Here is a 21,100-nt window from a genome sequence, read left to right on the forward strand (position 1 = left end):
GACAACTGATTTGGGATTGTTGATTTTCTAAGCATACATGCACATAGAAAATAAGAAAAGGGGAAAAAAAAAAAGCATGTCCGATCTCCACAGCTTGCTTGCTCCATGAAAGGAACAGAAAGATCAGCCAAAGCAGGCATGGTTGGAGTTGTTACAGCAATCTGACGGCACCACCATGCTTCTTGTGTTCTTGTCATTTTCTGTATCCATTATGTCTGTTGTTTAGCCGCTTGGGCTGGCAATTACCCAGCTCCCAGTGTACCACAGAGCTGAAACTGTAACATCCCTTTCCTCTCCTTTTCTCTTCCATCAGCCAAGAGTGAAAATAGGCCTACAAGTCTCTCCTGGCCAAATTACACCCAGAGATGGGGACAATTTGGTAGAAACATAGATTTCATCTGGCTGCAGCGCATTTGGGGCGAAAACATTTACTTCCACCATGGGTAAGATCCTTCTTCCCATGATGGTCTACACAACAGCATGGCTATTCCATGTGGATGTGTGTCAGCGTGCATATCTGAAGTTAGATAATTCTTCCCATGATGGTGTACAAAACAGCATGGCTATTCCATGTGGATGTGTGACAGCGTGCATATCTGAAGTTTCAACTTGGGATGCAACAATATGGAATATACTGATAAACGATAAGTCGCAGCTCATTGTGGACAATACTGATAACGATAACTGATATTGTTTTTCAAAAGTTTAACTTTTTTATCCTTTAACCTGGAACTGCTAGCTAATTCATTCAAATCTTCTCATTTGAAAGAACGTGTCATTTAAAAGCATGTAATTTGGACTTATGAACCATAAATGTGACTCCATAATAGATGTATTCTGATTTGAATGAGAAATAAATGACAATACACTAGCATAAATTGTATGGTGCCCATTTATATGAGTGATTACAGTAATCCTGATGACTCGCTAACAAGTAGAGAATAATGACCTTCTTACAGATGTAATAATGCATTAAAACAAAATAAGGCTATAAACTACATGTAATGAACATTAAACAACAAAACACACAATACAAACCATAATCTCTGTATACATGGTGTAATATTTATGCTAGTAGCCTGACTGAGAGTATAGTGGTAGTTTGTGTGTATGTACCATTAAAGTCAGAAGTTTACAGAGGCTATTTCTCGTTTGGAAGGCTGCGTCCTCCGGAGGTCGCATTTGTCGGCCGCATACGTCATAAAGGCTGTCTCGTTTCAGAAAAGCGAGTAGGACACTTCCTTCAAATGCAACCTTCTTTCACAGGAATTCGGAGGATGCATGAGGTGTATCCTGCGTGGGCACTCACAACTAGGGCTGCAACTAGCGATTATTTTGATAATCGATTAATCTTCGATTATTTCTATGATTAATCGGATAAAAACTGATATGATAAAGGGCATAAGGTTTTGGTTTGATTTACATTACTGAATTCACGTTTCTATACTCTCACAAAACTCTGAACAAAGCCTGAATCATGAAAAGTTACGTTTGTATTCTTTATTATTATTATTATTATTATTATTATTATTATTATTATTATTATTATTGGAAACAGTTCCTTGTAAAACTTAACAAAAAGTACTCATCATTAAAGAGTAAAATGATCCATAGGGCATGGAGTGGGACAAAAAAAATCAGCCCATCAGAGGGCAATAGTGACATGAGAATAGAAATATTAATAATTCTGCCCAGCTGAAAAATACATAATTATGTTAAATACATATGCTTTTACACACTAATTACATACATTTAAGTATTTTTTAATATTATAGTTTTTAAAATAGTATTTTCACTGATTACATGTTTCTAAACTATTCTTTTCAAAAAAATGTGTATGGCTTATCCAGTAAAATAATGTCTGCCTTAGTATAAATTTACTAGTGAAATCAGACATTACATGTGGTTTTATCAGGAGGACTTTCAAATATCAGCACACTTAGCATTATTATATATTATATTCAGCATTATATACAGTTTAATATATAGTACAATCATCTATAAACCCTGTGCAAATTCACTCTCACGCTGAAAAGACATGCGCTTACATGAGCAGAAGAAAACATTTTAAAAACCGGCACACCTTGACTGCTGAGACTTTAGTCTGATATCAATGAAAGCTGCACAACTGATTACATTGAAACTGAAATCGTGGTATGATATTGCACGAGTTTAATCAAAATGATGGCGCTCTCTTTCTCCATTGCGATCGGTTTGATTGACGCAGATGCGCGCGCTCGCTTGCTCATTAGAGTTTAACGGAGACTCGCTTGTGGTAAGAACAAACAGTTTTGCGAAATACGCAACTGATTTTGAACTCATAACATCTTTACATTATAAAACATAGAAAATAGCAGTAAAATGTAAGTGATGCGCTGGAGTGAAACAACTCTTGCGCATCAAACAGCACAAACACTCTGTAAATGCACCTGATGCAGCAACCGCTCCACATTAATCTGTATGATTATTATGATCTTCTTTAAGGTGTTTATAAAATGCTCTCATGCGCTGGACAACTTGGGTCCTATTTTTTCCGCTTCAACTTGTCTCCGTTGTTTTTCAAACAAGTTATCATGCAACACATTTTTCACTTGGCTGTGAAGTGACGTCACTGATGGGGCTCCGTGCTTACTGCAAATATCCAACTAATCGATAATGAAATTCATTGTCGATGATTTCCATTATCAACAATTATTGATTTTATCGATTAGTTGTTGCAGCCCTACTTGCAACCCACAACTCTTTGCTTCAATGGAAATGTCGAAAAAAAATATACACGAATTTGCCTATAAATTTGATGTTCAAACGCAATTAATGTTAATTCCCAATTTGAAGTACCTCAGTAGATGGGTGCAGAGTATATAATATGTATAATTATATTAATGTTTAATTAAAATAAAGTATAAGACTAAAAGTACACTGTGTAAAACTATTTTCTTTTCTCTTTACATCATTATAACTCTCCTAAAATGTACCTCATACATTCCCTTCCAGATGGACTTTGTTCCCTTGTCAATCAAAGCACTCGCACTTGTTAAAGAGTGGTGTGCTGTCATATCAACCATGATATGTTACGTTTCCATTCGTCCTACGAAGGCCATCTCGTTTAAACGAGATTTGTTTAAAGGAGGACGCTATACTGCAGCCTTCAAAGGACGCGTCCTACCTAGCATGCAGCCTTTGAAACGAGACACAGCCATACACTTAGGTTGAAGTCATTAAAACTCATTTTTTAACCACACCACAGATTTCATATTAGCAAACTATAGTTTTGGCAAGTCGTTTAGGACATCTACTTTGTGCATGACACGAGTAATATTTCCAACAATTGTTTACAGACAGATTGTTTCACTTTTAATTGACTATATAACAATTCCAGTGGGTCAGAAATTTACATACACTAAGTTAACTGTGCCTTTAAGCAGCTTGAAAAATTCCAGAAAATTATGTCAAGCCTTTAGGCAATTAGCCAATTAGATTCTGATAGGCTAATTGGAGACAATTGGAGGTGTACCTGTGGATGTATGTTAAGGCCTTCAAACTCAGTGCCTCTTTGCTTGACATCATGGGAAAATCAAAAGAAATCAGCCAAGACCTCAGAAAAAAACGTGTGGACCTCCACAAGTCTGGTTCATTCTTGGGAGCAATTTCCAAATGCCTGAAGGTACCACGTTCATCTGTACAAACAATAGTATGCAAGTATATACACCATGGGACCACGCAGCCATCATACTAGGGCTGCCCCCTGATAGTCGACATTACTCGATGAGATGAGTCTTGGTCTACCAAGTTTTGATTGGTCGGTTGGTCACAGAAAAAACTCCACAGAAAAACGAATGAAGTGATAAAATAATAATATCAATTAAATTAATGCCTACTCGACTAGGAAAATCTTTGGTCAGGGGCAGCCCTACATCATATCACTCAGGAAGGAGACACATTCTGTCTCCTAGAGATGAACGTTTGTAGGGCTTTACTGGTTGTTTAGATCAGTGTTACTATCAGAAATAATTAATAATTATTTCTGTAGTTATTAATTAATATTTAAATTAATCAATTGAATCTAACTCATTAAAACCTCATATGGGGCTCCAGTAAATGTAGTGTGCTACGTTTAGGAGCAATTTTGGTTATTAGCAATAATTAATAATTATCAAAGATAATTATTAATTATTAAAATCAATAGAACATTGATGAGAATCAATGTTAGCTTTTTTAATCCTTTAAAATCAACAATTATCAAAGATAATCGTTAATTGTTAACATCGATGAAACATTAATTAAAATTAACACTAGCTTATTGATCATTCAAATTCAACAACCATCAAAGATAATTATCAATAATCAAAAATCAATAGAATATTAATAAGGATTAACATTGATGGGGCACCACCCTGGGATCAGGGACTAATAACCAAATAGTAAAACAGTCTCAATATTAGATTGTTTCCTTAGGAAAATCGACATCGGAAGAATATCAATTTTCGGGAAAAAAAAACAATGAATGAAGGTTTGAATCCGAGCACTGATATCCCGTCAGCATGACACAGGTGTATGCAAAACAAACCAAAACACTTCTCTTTGTAATATAAACAAGGTTTATTTATGCAGTAATATCAATTAATAATTAATACAATGCAGTCAATAACTTCCGACTTACAACTACAAACTAAACAGTGATATGATTAGATATGGAAATAAAATAATCCTATAACACGTAAGGTGTGTGTGTGACAGTGTGTGTGTGGTTAGTACGAGAGAGAGAAGTGACGGCCCTAAAGCCGATTTCGCAATCGTGGGAGAGAAAACAGCTGTTAGTTCATCACTCAGAGACGCGGTGGACAGCTCGTAAACAGTCCCGCGTTATTTGACTCTTTAATGGATAAACTCAGTTGCTGTCTCACCCGTGATGGCAAAATTGCACAATAATCCAATTTGGTTGGACCACAATACAGCAAAACAAATCTGTGATAATTAATACCCTGAGTATTAATAATGAGCGGACATGGCGGTCCATAAACTGTACAAGCAAAAACCTTGAAACACAAGAATAACACACTATAATATTCTATCTCTGCCCAGATGTAAACCTCTTACTTGAATCGCATGAGGACACAGGTAGAATGTGTTTTCCTCCGTCCTTTAACTCTGACCCGGTTCCTTGAGGCTCGGGTGATGACGGGAGGCCGTTTCCTCGCTCTGTCGGCGGGCGGTACGGCTGCTGATTCTCGGCGGGCTGGCGGAGAACTCAGAAATGTCGAAGATTGAAGTCATTGATTGAAGATGGAAGAGAAATCTTTAATCTCTTCACTTGTGTAGGCAAACGGATGAAGATGTGAATTGCTCGGCGGTCTCCTTCAGATCCGTTAGAGTGTTCGGTTGAACACAGAGTAATCTCAACTCGTCCAGAGAGATGGAGATTGTATGGCTACAGTTTCAAGTCGGACGTTACTTCCTTGTGCCACGAGGTTGCACCGGAGAGTGGCGAAGAGCTGCGTCCACACGCTGCAAACAAAGTCGCTGGAAGCCAATTCTGGAAGCATTTCAGAGGTATTTCAACTCCTGATGATGTCATGTTTGAGGGACGTTCTGTTGTGTGCCTCATCCAACAGGAGTTGAGAGTTCGATCCTTTAGTGAGCAAGGCTTCATGGATTTGTAGTCTGTTTTGGACTCCCTTTGTTTGATTTTGGCGCGATTTTTATCAGTAAGATTTACGACTTGGAAGGTGGGGGCTTGAGTTAGGTTTTTACGACTGTATTAGGCATGCCTTTGTCTTCTATCTGAATACATGAGTCCCAACACGTTGTTTGGTGCGAAAAGTGCAAATCAATACCAGAACAACAGCAAAGGACCTTGTGAAGATGCTGGAAGAAACAGGTAGACAAGTATCTATATCCACAGTAAAATGTGTCCTATATCGACATAAGCTGAAAGGCTGCTCAGCAAGGAAGAATCCATTGCTCCAAAACCACCATAAAAAGCCAGACTACAGTTTGCAAATGCACATGGGGACAAAGATCTTACTTTTTGGAGAAATGTCCTTTGGTCTAATGAAACAAAAACTGAACTGTTTGGCCATAATTACCATCGTTATGTTTGGAGGAAAAAGGGTGAAGCTTGCAAGCCGAAGATCACCATCCCAACCGTGAAGCATGTGGGTGACAGCACAATTTTGTTTGGGTGCTTTGCTGCAGGAGGGACTGGTGCAATTCACAAAATAGATGGAATCATGAGGAAGGAAAATTATGTGGATATATTGAAGCAAAATCTCAAGACATCAGCCAGGAAATTAAAGCTCAGTTGCAAATGGGTCTTCCAAATGGACAATGACCTCAAGTATACTTCCAAAGTTGTGGCAAAATGGCTTAAGGACAACAAAATCAAGGAATTGGAGTGGCCATCACAAAGCCCTGACCTCAATCCGATAGCAAATTTGTGGCCATAACTGAAAAAGCATGTGCGAGCAAGGAGGCCTACAAACCTGCCTCAGTTACACCAGTTCTGTCTGGAGGAATGGGCCAAAATTCCAGCAACTTATTGTGAGTTACTTGTGGAAGGCTACCCAAAACATTTGACCCATGTTAAACAATTGAAAGGCAATGCTACCAAATACTAACACAGTGTATGTAAACTTCTGACCCATTGGGAATGTGATGAAAGAAATAAAAGCTGAAATAAATCATTCTCTCTATTACTATTCTGATATTTCACATTCTTAAAATAAAGTAGTGATCCTAACTGACCTAAGACGTAATGTTTTCTACGATTAAATGTCAGGAATTGAGAAAAACTGGGTTTAAATGAATTTGGCTATGGTTTATGTAAACTTCTGACTTTAACTGTATTTGTGCGCATTGTGCTTATGCACGTCTCATTCACAGATGCTTGTAACAGCGCTCATCAGTGACAGTTAAATGTGAACACGACAATCAAAATGGGAACAGATCAAACTGTCTAACGCCATAATGTTAGAGAAGTCTCAACTTGTAAAATACAACAAACTATTGTTTTTAGTCATCTCGAATTACTCTGTGATAATTATTTCAAGATAAATGTAACATTTAGGTTGTGTATGCACTTTGGTTTTAATCACAATGCTATGTTGTAAGTAACAATGTGCTATTTCCCACATTCTGTTTATGTTTAATGAAGTAATATTCATAAACGATTGCACCCAAGTAACATACAGTACATGTTTTTGTCTCTTTTTCATTAATTGCCACATGAAACAGAATATGGGAAATGGCATGTTATTACTTACAGCAGATGATTAAAACCAGCCCAAAAACAATGTAACAAGGAGCAGAGATGTTGAAATAATCCTCAGAGAGTGACATGAGCTTGGCTCTCATTCACACAAACACACTGTGTCCATACGTGCACTGTCACTTGTGGGCGGCTACCCGAGTCCCTGCCTGAAGGAAAGAAATGGCAGGCAGTCAGAGAATTTCAGCTATAAGCAAATAAATCATAACAAATTATCATCGAAAATATCGGCAGTAATTCCATTATCGGCGCGATAATAATATTTCAATTTTCCTGGTTATCGGCCAATAATATATTGGCCGCCGACATGTCGTGCATCCCTAGAGAGGATCTGTTTGCTAAATATAATAATAAGATCTGACTCTACCTACATATAAGATATGATTTTAAGACCTCATTAAATCAAAATTGCAGTTTTGTAGCTTTCAGTCATTGTCTAGGGAATGGACAATATTTCAAATTTCTCAATATCACCAACCAAAATGAATAACGAACCATATCGAGGCAAACTTTGATACAATTTTGAAAAATTTGCTACATCGTGCTCCATGTGATCATAAATTAAATGACCCGTCAAACACTGAAATCTGTCGCTTTTTTTCTACAGTATTTACAGGGTTCACACAAGGTCCTTGAAATGCTTAAATGTAAATTTTTAAAAATGTAAGTACTGGAATACCTGGAAAACAAAAATCGCCTTGTTGACATTGCGGCCACTGGAGGACACTTTTAGACAAGCTGTCATTCAGGTGAACATGCTGATTTGTTTTAAAAATGTGTAAGATTTACATGTGTTTGAATATTAAAGAGCACCTATTATGGTTTTTCAACATGCCTAATTTAGTTTTAAAGGTCTCATACAATAGATTTACATGCATCCAAGGTCAAAAATCACTTTAATTTGCTCATAATTTAAATAGCAGCATTGCCTTTTTTTCCCAAAAATGACTTGTTCAATGATCCGTTCTAAAGGATTCATTCTAAACTCCTCCTTTCAGAGAGCCTACTCTGTTCTGATTGGTCAGATGTCCCAGTCAGCTGTGACTGGTCTACCACTTAGTGTAGTGTTTGAGGGCGGGTCAAAGCTGTTCGCGAGCAGCCAGTGAAGACCAGTTTTTTTGTTACCAAATTACGTAGATTAGTACAGGAAGTAAGTCTGGAATTACTAACGACTCGTTTCAGGTGTTCAGAATCGGTTCTTTCTTTTGGGAGTCAATAACACCATTTGTCGTGCACTTTGATTTTTGAAACTTTGCAGACTTTTTTTACATTCACAAACAGCTATATAACACACTACATGAAAGGTAATATTTGAAAAACCGTAATAGGTGCTCTTTAAGGTGCCCATTTTCAAGAGTCATTACAGTAGTCATTGTGACTCGCTGTACAGTTAGAGACAGAGAGGACAAAGATGCGGCAAACATATGTCAAAACTAATAAAACAAATGCAAACACAAATCTGAGTGTACTTGATGTAACGTGAGTTGCAACAGACCATGTAGAGCGACAGAGACAGTTTGTGTAATTATGTGCTAGTGCTGGGCGATAGGACGATGTAATCGGATATCGACGATAACTGACAAATATCTCGATGCCAATATCAATGCTCATTGACAGACGATGTTCAACAATATCGGGAAGTGACAAAACCATGGAGCAGGGAAGTCACCAAGCGACCTGCCAATCGCAGGTATTTCATGCCCAGTGATGGTTAAATTTGCTCATCTACCTGACATTGTGGCGGGCATCCCGTAAGACGACTCAGAGTCACACCTGACAAGAAATGTTGTAAGACACAAAGATACGCGCTTGAAGAAACACACTTTATTATATTTTTAAGAACAGACGACAGAAAAGCTGTCGATGCTTGTGTCTTATTTGCTGTTTGTTCAAAGGCATGCAGCGCAACCATGTTACGTGGAACGCGCGCATGTAAAGAGTTCTCTCTCTTTCTTTTCTATTTCAGTTGTCTGAAAACAGTTTGCAAGAATAGTGTCATGGTGCTCTGAGCTTATTTTGCTTTATTTCCATGGAGCAGTTCGAGCTTCATAGATGCTAATGATTTCTCACTAGAGCAGTTTTGGAGCTTGTAGTGAATTAATATCTTCTGCACCTTATCAGCCTGAATGAAGAAAACTTTTTGATGGTTTATTTGTTTGGGATCTTTTCTTGTAGAAAACTCTATATGAGAAACTCTTATTTAAATTTTGAGCATTTATATTGTGTGTTAAAGAACTTTATTCTGATGAGAAATTATAATTACCATTTTGCCCACAAATATTTTCTAAAAAAGAAAACTTTTTCTGTCATACTTTGTGATTTAAGTGTTGTTATATTGAATCAAGTTTATAACGAGTCATGAACCTCATATCGTGCATCGAACCGAATCGTGAGGTCTCCATTTCGTCCATGTCTGTTAGTGTTGAGGTCAAACTTAGGCTAGCGCACTTCTAGAAGTTTACAAAATTATACACATTTATGTGTACAAAATGCTGTGTTCCATTCAACTCGGAAAGTTGGATTTTCCAACTTCCTACTGGGAAAAGTGCAATGGAACACCACTTGAAGTCGTAATTCCAACTTGAAAAGTCGTGCAGAAATTTTAAACTCCAAGATGCAGGTGCATGACGTCACATAATCATGTCGGCACCCAGAAAGATTTACAAAATAAGTGATAAACATACACTTGTATTAAATAATATCGATAAATGAGTCAAAGTTCCTACATTACATGATATTAAAGCATGTTTAACAAACATTAGCAGAGTAGCAGGTGTTCAAAACATGGTAAATTATACTAGGGATGTGCGAGACTAGTCAACTAGTCGGCTAAACGGTTCTGATGTGGCTAGTCGACACTGGAATTACAAGTCGGTTAATATTTCCATCCATTAAACTGATCAAAATTTTTACACATTTACGTTTGGCTGCGCTTAAATTACTGTCATATTAATGTTACATATTTTAAATAGGATTTATAATACAAATATTATAAAAAAATAAAATAAATAAAAAAGAAGATATCTGGAGCAGATACAAAGTTTCATTTCACCTCAGGCTGCGCGTTTCTTCCCTCTCTCACTCATGGTGCGTGCAGGAAAATATCCTCTCGCTAGACATGCAAACTCAGCAAAGTAGTTATGAAATCACTTCGGTAGTGCGGGAATAGGCTTTCCAAACGTTTGAATGTCCCTATGGATGTTTTCACATTTGAGTCTTCTTTAAACCTGTATGTGCTTGTACGTTATTTTTCCACTGTGCAGGCTTTCTCAAGCGCAGGATAGCCGCCTCAGGTGAGTCAAGTCCTGTCTTTCACCGGACCATGTTGACGTTAATTTTGCTCATCAAAAAATTTATGCTTTTGAGTAAGTAGCCTAGAAAATGACTGTTTTAGGCTAGGTATTCCATTTTTAAAATCTGCTGATTAAGAAGGCTATTTTCAACAAGGTGCCGACTGCTTAACTGGTTAAACTATCTTTTATTCTGTGTGCACGTCATGTTTAGAATACATTAGGTTTATTGTAGGCTACAACACAGGCCTATTTTTTCTATCCTATAGCTACTTTTTTTTTTTTTTTTTTTAACATCGTAACTGTTATTGGTTAACGTTCTTTAACGAACAGCTGTCATATTAGATCAATAGCTAACGCACGACAACACCTCGTGAAATACGCACAACTTTTCAGCGCATTTTTTTTCTCTCGTAGATTTGGCTTAGCCTATCTGTTAATCATTTTCAACAATGTCCTGACTGTTTTAATATATTAAGTAACTTTTACTTGGTGAAGTCTGCTTAGATCAGGCTGGGTTGCTCTATTGGTCCTGCACTATTCATTCAATTGTTTTCAATAAATATGCCTGTTAAATATTCGCTAACATGGATTCAGTGAATGAGTGTCATGTTCTATATTTAATGTACAATCATCATAATGCAAGGCAAGCACACTGCAGATAAATGCCCCTTTTCAGTGGAATTAAGCATCGGATTTGGAATAGATTAAGTATTTTACAAGGGTCGCATAAACACTTTTTTTTTTTTTTTTTTACTTTTCTGAAGATTGGTTTCTTTTTAGACAAGTTGACTAGTCGACTTCAAAATTTTCATTTAAATGTCAGTGAAATTAGTTGTTCTGCACATCCTTAAATTATACTCTCTTTGATAATTGTACACCTGTAGCACAAATGCTAGCGTTGCAAATTGTTTATGAATTGGGTTGCTAGGAGACATCTCTAGTGACAGTCAAACACCTGCTAAGCTAACGGGAGCATTGCAGTTTTGTTTCCTTAAACGTCATCTTCCGAGCATCTGGCAATGGAATGCATTTATGGTTGGAGATTGGAGATATCAAGTAGGAATATCCCACATCCAATTTGAATGGTACACAGCAAAAGTCTTCCTTTTCCAAGAAAGTTGTCAAAAATATTGATGACCCATTTTGCACTTACAAAATATTTTGTCCAACAAAATGCACTCTAGTCTGTAAATGTCTCTCCCCCAATACCTCCTTTTATTAACTAGCAATAACAAGTATCATATCATGGTTCATGGCTATGACGTAAACTAAAGGCTATTGGATATTTTTTTTAAACTAGCTCTTTAATATGTCCCACTAAAACTTCTTGCTCTAATTGGAAATTCATTAACACAGGAAAGAAAACTGCTCGTCAAACAAATTCATGGGGTCTTTAAGACATCAATCCATTCAGGACACTATTTTGACATTTTTATAGATGGGGACAAAGAGAGATAGTACAGGAAATGATGGGGGGAAAGGGGGAAATGTGATTGGGAAATGTTGCGAGCTAGGTTTACTCTCACATTGCCCACATGACCATCAGAGCTCAATGTGTCAGAGCATGCACTTTAACCAATAGGCCACGACTCCAATAGGTTACTATCTAAAAGGAATGTTCTGGGTTCAATACAAGTTAAGCTCAATCAATAACATTTGTGGCATAATGTTGATTACCACAAAAAATATATTTTGACTTGCCCATAATTTACTTTAAAAACAACTGCAGTTACAGTAAGGCTCTTATAATGAAAGTGAATGGGGCCAGTCCATAAACACTAAAATACACACTGATTCAAAAGTATTAGCACAAGACGTAAACATTAGTCTGTAATATTTAGTGCTGCAACAACTAATCGATAAAATTGATAACTATCAATAATGAAAATCATCGACAAATAATTAAATTATCGATTAGTTAGGTATATGAGGCGAGCACAGAGAAGCTCCGTCACTTTACAGCCTAGTGAAGAATGTGTTTGCATGATGAAACTCGTTTGAAAATGACGGAGACAGATTAAAGCAAAACATAAGCTGTCCGGCGTATGAGAGCCCTTTATAAACACTTCCAGGGCTCTACAGTGCAACCATCTCAGTCGAATTTGTGACTGCAAAATTACTGTGTGCGAATGTGAAAAAATATTTAGGCAAGTTGAAATAGGGGTGGGAGAAAAAAAACGATTCGGAGGACGCGGAGTGGCGCTTATGCATGCACCAGAGACAGATGTTAGAAACATGCGCATATCCTAAAGCCAATCGCATCCTACAAAAGTGATCGCAGACTGGACGCATCAACCACACACCATTTGTCTCCTAATGAAACTATGATCCCGGAATTAATTCACAAACTCACGCACATGGCAACGGGAGAGTTGATTTCGTGATTATACGGTACTGTGCAAAAGTCTTTGGCACATAAGATGTTTCACAAAAGCATTTGTCTTAAGATGGTTATTGATATCTTCAGCTTTAGTGTGTCAATAGGAAATATAAATGTTAGATTCCCAAACATTACTTTTGCAAATAGAAAAGATTAGAATAGAAGAACAGGGAGCCCTGCAACAGATGTCATGGCTCCCACAAAGTCCCCCACTGAACATCATGTCAGTCTGAGATTACATAAAGAGACAGAAGCAACTGAGACAGCCTAAATAGATAGAAGAACTGTGGTCATTTCTCCAAGAAGCTTGGAACTTCCTATCTGCCAACAATCAAGAAAAACTGTGTCCAGGTGTACCTAAGAGAATTGGTGCTGTTTTAAAGGCAAAGGTGGTCACACCGAATATTGATTTAGCTTTTTTATGTTTACTGGACTTTGTATGACATTAAGTGATAAATGAAAACTATTTATGTCATTTGTTTCGAAGACACCCTCACTATGCAACATTTTTCACAAGTGCCTAAAACTTTTGCACAGTATCGTATGTCAACAAAGAGCATGAAATAAGAGCTCAATGCCCATTACTGCACTAATTTGCACAACAAAGGGAAAAAAACACCTGAAAATAACGATGAGACAGCGGTTCGTGAGACATGGGTGATGTTTTCATTTTCTAATTATTTTTTGTCTGCTGCTTCCCAATGTCTTTTACTCCTCTTGCGCTCTTTCATTTGCTGTTGTACATTGCCGGTCTCTTGCTCGTAGGGAAGACTGCGCACACCCGACGGCTTGTTAGATAAATGTTAAGCAGGTGAGACTTCTACTCGCAGAGCAAACAGATGGAACAGCGCATATGAGATGCTTGATAGATTTTTTTTAAATAATAATCCCGCTATTTGTGCCGCTTTATCACCTGTGGTAAGGAAAAGAGAAGCTGACATCTGCATTCTCACAGAAGCAGATATCTCATGTAATCAACCTGGAGCACCAACCTGTAATTATTGTTAAAATAAAAAAATCAAAAAGGCCTCGGCTAGATTTCTTCTAATTAAAAATATAATACTATTAAATAAAAATTATTAACAATTAAACATATAAAAGTTACTCAACATAATCAGTTGAATTATGAAATTAAATAGTATTGTGTTTTGAAAACCAATTTCTTTAAATTATTTTCTTGTGTAAAGAGGTCAGTGTTTATCACTTTTTATGATGACAATACTGCCATACAAAGGCCGTAAATACACTACACCACCAAAACAGTTACTTGATTTGAGTGTGGATTTTGTAGTTACTGCAATTTTCTCAAAACCTGGTTATAGTTGAGCGAGACCAGTCACAGGGCAACTTACAGTCTTAGAACCCCAATTTTGGTCAAAATGTGAAATTACTGTGTTTTGCCTTTGCACAGCAGAATAATCAATCAGAAAAAAATGTAAAATGTATCAGGAATCGTTTTGAAATCGGCTCATGACTCCCAGAATTGGAATCGGATCAAATCATGAGGTGCCTAAATCCCGACCCTAGATTGAAGCTAATGAAGTGTTATATAGTGCAATCGGAATAAAAATTACAACTCCCGAATGTATCTACACTGCGCAATAGTTATGTTTTACACTGCAATTGGCTGCTTTTCATCCCTTCAGTCAACTGAACAAGCTCGAACATGTTGTGCGAGACGTTTTAGTCAGCTTGAATGAAATGAAAAGCATAACATTTTACTTTAAAAGTTTACAAAGCCTGGCCAACTGAAATATGCAGCATCTGATTGTTGTACATTGTGTGACAGGAACAGTAATTGTGTTCAGCTGTACAGATGTCAATTTAGAGTTCTTAAATACAATTAAGAGGACCACACTTCAAAGACTGAATATTGTGTTTTTGTATATTTATGTTCACATGGTGAAACAAGTTAACATGAGCTGCTGTTGTTCTTTTGTAGACCGCCTGTCAAATTATCTGAAAATATTAAATTTTACATTTATAATCATTTAAACTTCTTTGTCATGACTCACACTATGTTCCAGAACTTTGTCATAATTGTTGAGCTCAGTTTTCTCATGCATTTTTGTGCATGATATACTGTGGCACATTACCGTTACCATCTCTAAAAAAACCGGACTACAACTGTGCTCCTAAATTTTTGACTGTGCTCCTAAATTTTTTTAATTAGGAGCACAAGTGCTCCTAAAAAAAAATGTAAGCATAGAGCTCTGACTTCAAAGAAGATCATAATAAGCATACAGTTTAATGTGGACCAGTTCCTGCTTCAGATGTGTTGACAGAGTCCTTGTGCTGTTTGATGTGCCTGAGAGTTGTTTCACTCCTGCACATAACTTACATTTTACAGCTGTTTTCTGTTTTATAATGTAAATTTGTCAAGAATTCAAAATCAGGCGCGCATTTCCATTGTGCAAAACTGTTTGTCTTTACCACATGCGAGTCTCCGTTAAACTTCATTGAGCGCGCACGCACATGCACATCAATCAAACCGATTGCAATGGACAAAGGGAGCACCATCATTTTGATTAAACTCGTGCAACATCATACCACGATGTCAGTTTCAATGTAATCAAATGTGCAGATTTCATAGATGTCACACTGACGTCTCGCATGTCAAAATGTGTGCCAGTTTTAAAGCGATTTAGATGGTTTACCCTCATCATGTAAGTACATTTAATACAATGAGCACCGGAATGCGAATTTTCAGTGCGAGAGTGAATCTGCACTCTGTTTACAGATGATTGTACTATAGGGCTGTCAAATTAAAATTTGAAATTCAATATTTGTCGAATTTAAGAACAATACACACATTCAAATGCTAAAACTGTGCATTTGAATTTTGAATGTGTGCCAAGCACTGGCGATGACTTAAGACTGATCGCATTCTCGCGGTAAAAAAGACTAGATGAAGCGCAACAAAACACTGTTTAACAGAAACCAGGTGTCTCGAGATGTGTTTTAAAGTTCTTTTTAACTTGACACAGCATGTAAAAAACTGTACTCCTGCACGAGATGCTGAATAAACAAAAACAAAGGTTTTCGTCTAGCACAAGGGTCGGCAACCTTTTTGACATGGAGTGCCATTTTTTATTTTCCTGATCAACGGGTGTGCCCCTCCCCTTCCCCTATGGGTTTGTATGTAAAGGAGTTCAAGTTGGAAATGTGTGTTTCGAGATCCTCTGTTCCTTTCTGTTGTGTTCCGCCTGTTTGAGCAGCCCGACCAGGGATCATAAGCCGCTTTACTACCGAGTTCAGCCAAATACCACTGCTATCTGGGAATAATTCTACCCTACATACAGCTGTAATTAATGAAAAACACTATGGTATATCGCTGTTATTATGAAGTTTGAGTCTGTGGTAGTATATACTGTGTATATAAGTGTAACAACATGCTAACTAGGGATGTGCTCTACGACTAATTTGACTGTTGTGTAAACTGAAGTTTTGTAACCGACTAGTCTAAAGAGAAACCAACCTTCAGAAAACAGTTTAAAAAAAAAAAAAAATGAGACCCATTCAAAATAGTGTTTATGAGACCCATTCAAAATAATTAATCTATTCCAAATCCGATGCTAAATTCCACTGAAAAGGGGCATTTATTTGCGATGTGCTCGCCTTGAATTATGATCATTGTACATTAAATATAGAACATGACACGCCTTCACTGAATCATCATTTGCGAATATTTAACAGACATATTTACTGAAAACGAATGAATAGTGCAGGACCATTAGAGCAACCCAGCCTGTTCTAAATGGAAATCATCAAGTAAAAGTTACTTAACATATTAAAACAGTCAGGACATTGTTGAAAATAATTAACAGGTAAACTAAGCCAAATCTATGAGATAGAAAAAAAATGCGCTGAAAAGTTGCGCGTATTTCACAACGTGCAGTCATGCATCAGCCATTGATCTAATAACCGTTACAATGTAAAAAAAAGAAAAAAGAAAAAAAAAGTAGCCATAGGATAGAAAAAAATAGGCCTGTGATGTAGCCTACAATAAACCTAATGTATTCTAAACATGACTTGTACATAGAATAAAAGATAGTTTAAACCGTTAAGCAGACGGCACCTTGTGAAAATAGCCTTCTTAATCAGCAGTTTAAAAAATGGCATAACTAGCCTAAACAGTTATTTTCTAGGCTACTTAAAAGCATAATTTTTTCACTGGAGCAATTTTAGAGCATGTAATGGATATATTTTTCTTATTTTTGAATGTATCTCTGCTGTGTTGATGCTCTCATGGTTTTTACTGCTTACCAGTATGTCACAACGACCTTTTGATATTGATAAAAGAACTATTCAAAACAAATAAATGTTAGCAATTCACAATTAATGTAATTTTATTGTAATTTTGGTAACTTTATAAAAAGGTTCCATTCGTTATCATTAGTTAATGCATTAGGTATCAGGAACAAATAATGGACAATATATTTTTACAGCCTTTATTAATTATAATGTTAGTTAATAAAATTACAATTGTTCATTGTTAGTTCATGTTAATTCATAGTGCATTAACTAATGTTAACTAATACAATTTATTTTTATTTTTTTAAATAATAGTTTAGAAACATGTATTCAGTGACAATAGACTACTACTACAAAACTTACAACATTAATTTAAAATACTTAAAATGCATGTAATAAGTGACAGTGTACAAGTATATGTATCTAACATCATTTTGAAATTGAAATTCAGCTGGGCAGAATTATTAATATTTATATTCTGGTGTCACAATTGCCCTCTGCTGGGCTGATATTTAGTCCCAATCCATCGCCGATAGATAATTTTACATTTTAATGAACAGTACTTTTTGTTAAGTTTTACAAGAAAACGAACTGTTTTGCATGTGTCCTAAAAAAAATAATAACAACAAAATCAAACTTAACTTTTCATGATTCAAGCTTGGTTTAAAGTTTTGTGAGAGTATAGAATCGTGATTTCAATACCGTAAAATGAACCAAATCCTTGCGCTCTTTATCATTTTTTTTTTTTACATATTTGAATAAAATAAAGGAAATAAAATGTAGTTTTTTATCTGACTAATTTATGTATAGAAGAAATAAATCAAAGACTAATCGATTATCAAAATAATTGTTAGTTGCAGCCCTAACAATATTATGTGTACTTCATTGTCATGACAATGCAACACTGGTAAACCCTGTAATCTGGTAACACGCTGTAAATCCCTGATTTTATTTAAATAAACTTGCATGTTTACGTCTTGTGGCTATGTTTTAGAAACAGTTTATTTGAGTTAATAACAGAAAATTTTATTAATTTCAGAATCTATCTGATAGAGTATATTTGTTGGAGAGGGCATTCCAATACACAATAGGCAGAACTCAGGACGCTTTCCCAGGCCTCATTGAAGAGTTGAATGAATCAGTGGAAGAGGGTGCCCAGGGTGGCGGGCTCATAAATAGTTGAACAGAGCTCCCTCTGATCAGCCAGTCAATGACTGTGATAAAGCTAGATATGAAAGACAGGGAGGAGATCCAGTGCTCCATCATGCCACAAACACTCACACACTGGCGCGGGAGAGTGACCAGAATGACAATGCCTCCCACAGAGAGAGAGGTGGGGGAGCTTAACGACTACCATAAAACTGTGGATGAGAGGTTCAAACAAAGTCCACATAAAGGTCTTTTTGTGACAAAGGGCATTTGGATTCAGCAAGTCAGCCCCATACAGTAGGCCTGTACTCATAAAATTTCAAACTAAGCTTTACCTTTCATCTTGTGTTAGCCATTGGAAACAGAATCGAATTCAAAATTGTCAAGTCACAATTTAGCCAGAGCAACAGAGCACAACAGGGGCTGTTGGTGTAAAAGCGGTTTTCCAAACTCTGATCCACACCAGCAAACCGCACCCAAGTATGCTGGAAAATGTAGTCTGGTATGTTTCATGTAAATTCCAGCACCGTACAACTGGTGTGAAATCAATCCATTCTAACTCTTGGAAGTGAATTGCTACTGATGACAGATAATTTGCATCTTTGTATGAACCCAATTACACGATGATGCATTTCTCATAGCTGCTTGTCTCTAAAGTCGCTTTCACACATACAGTTTCCATTTAGAGGTCATGTCTGAACAGGACTCAATTAGAAATATGGTAAATTCGCTCTGGCAATTTACCGGAATTACAAGTAACATTACTGAAAATGTTCAGTTTACAGCCGTGATATTACCGGTTTGACTGCGTACCAGGTCAGAACGCTCCCATATTAGAAGTCTGCTTTTGGCCAATCAAAAATTTCAGATGAAATGCCGGATGACGCAATTACTCCACGCCATTTAACGCCTGTCTCAGGAGTTTAAAAAAAATAAAATAAAAAAAATTAAATTGCACAAATAGTAAACTAAAGCACTTTTTACATCCAAGCAAGGTAGAATTGAACTTTGGTTCTAAACTTTAAAACCTTGCCTACCCTAAGAACGAATAGAAACATGTTGGATATAGTTTTACCGTGGCATTTTCTCGGAAGCAGTGCATTAAATTGAAACTCAATAATCTGACTTAATCTAAGCCTAAGTGCAAGGAGGCAGACAGACAGTTGATACCGTAAACAGTCCTGCATCCTAATATCCAAATATCCACCATTTATCCAATAAGCTACAAGAGTATCATCATCTGGGGATATACCGGCAATTATTTCATGCTCGGAAGATGGGAAAACCACAGATATGCGTTTCAGACAGACTTACTCTTGACCAATTTAGTCAGGGCAATTTGTCCACTTTGTGGGGCACTTTGCAATTTGCTGGTCACTTAACTTGCAACCTGTCTTACCATAAGCAAGGGTTTCACTGAAAGTTAGGAAAGCCAAGGGGTTCAATCTCTGGGTTTGAAGAAAACATCTAGCAGCTGCTGTCTATCTACTCAAGTATGAGGGAGCGAGAGATGATCTGGATCAAACTGCGGATTCCCAGGAGTGGCGTGATAAAAATTTCATGACAGGGAGGCCCATGTGATCTGAGGAGAAGGGGGATGGGGGCGTGTGCTTTGGTACTGGGTACCAGCACCTGGCCCTGATGCATTATTGAACACCATTCATTCTATTGCGCCTTCAAGGGGCACCTTGTGTAGAGTCGTCAGGAACATTGTGTGCGAGAGCTAGGAATGGGAACTTTGAATTCAGAAGGTCCCGTACAGAAGCTCAAACGGTTATCACATGGGGATGAGAATGAAGGAACTACAGCAAAATTGACAAGACTCTGAGGTGTGGCCAATGGAAGAAGCATATTCTCTGGCCTGGATAAAAGGGCAGATGCTATAAGGGATGCTGCAATAGGGCCAAAACAAATTAGATCAAGATCATTAGATAGGTTAATCACAGCAATTGCAAATGTGTTAACTATGACTTCATTCCAAATAATGACAAAACCATGATATAGAAGTATGTAAATATAAATCAAATATATTTTTATTATATTTTTAAAAATATTTTTCCAAACAAAACTGTGAAAACAAAATCAAAATCAAGAAAATCCTTTATAAAACAAGACAAATTAGATTTGTACTTTTCCTGAAGAAAATGTGAGTCGTGCATGCACATGCATAACTCGCCACCACAATGCTAGGGTGTTGTGGTGATTGCCAGTGGTTGCTATGCGATTGCTTAAGTGTTCTGGGTGGTCGCTAGGGCAATGCTAGGTGAGTTTTTCTTTTCTTTTTTTTTTGTGCCTGTTTCATCGTATGCCAGGCAAAAATCTGAAGTCCAATGATTTAGAAAAGTAATAGCACATTTCTCCACAACAAGCAGCACAAGTTAAGGAATCAATCATGTCCGTAGCACAAACAGTGCAGGGCTTGAGTTAAATGCTTTTGAAAGAGCCCTTTCTTAAAGTACGAGCAATAGTAATAGTGATGCTTGCCTTAGAAAGCACCACTAAAAAAGAAAACATTCTATTAATGCTTATATTTAAAAAACACTATTCAAATACATTACTTACTCCTTTTTTTCCCTTTATATTCAAATAACTGAGAGCAGGTGTTAATTTATGCAAACCCGATCAGCAAATCTAAATGGTGCACTCTCTCCAGGGTAGCAAAGGACATATAAAGAGGCATATAATGGAGATGGGGGGTTTAGACGTAGTAGCTGACTGGGGCCTCAGGAGCCTGCGGCTTGCCATCTTAAAACGCAG

At 36.9% G+C, this 21,100-nt stretch overlaps 1 protein-coding gene across 2 annotated transcripts in view; it reads right to left on the minus strand.

Annotated features, from left to right (window-relative positions):
* Positions 1-21,100, minus strand: part of LOC127440422 (single-stranded DNA-binding protein 3-like) — a 126,634-nt gene that overhangs the window by 98,679 nt on the left and 6,855 nt on the right. The window lies entirely within an intron of this gene.

Source organism: Myxocyprinus asiaticus, chromosome 5, assembly GCF_019703515.2.
Source record: "Myxocyprinus asiaticus isolate MX2 ecotype Aquarium Trade chromosome 5, UBuf_Myxa_2, whole genome shotgun sequence".
NCBI classification, from domain to species: domain Eukaryota; kingdom Metazoa; phylum Chordata; class Actinopteri; order Cypriniformes; family Catostomidae; genus Myxocyprinus; species Myxocyprinus asiaticus.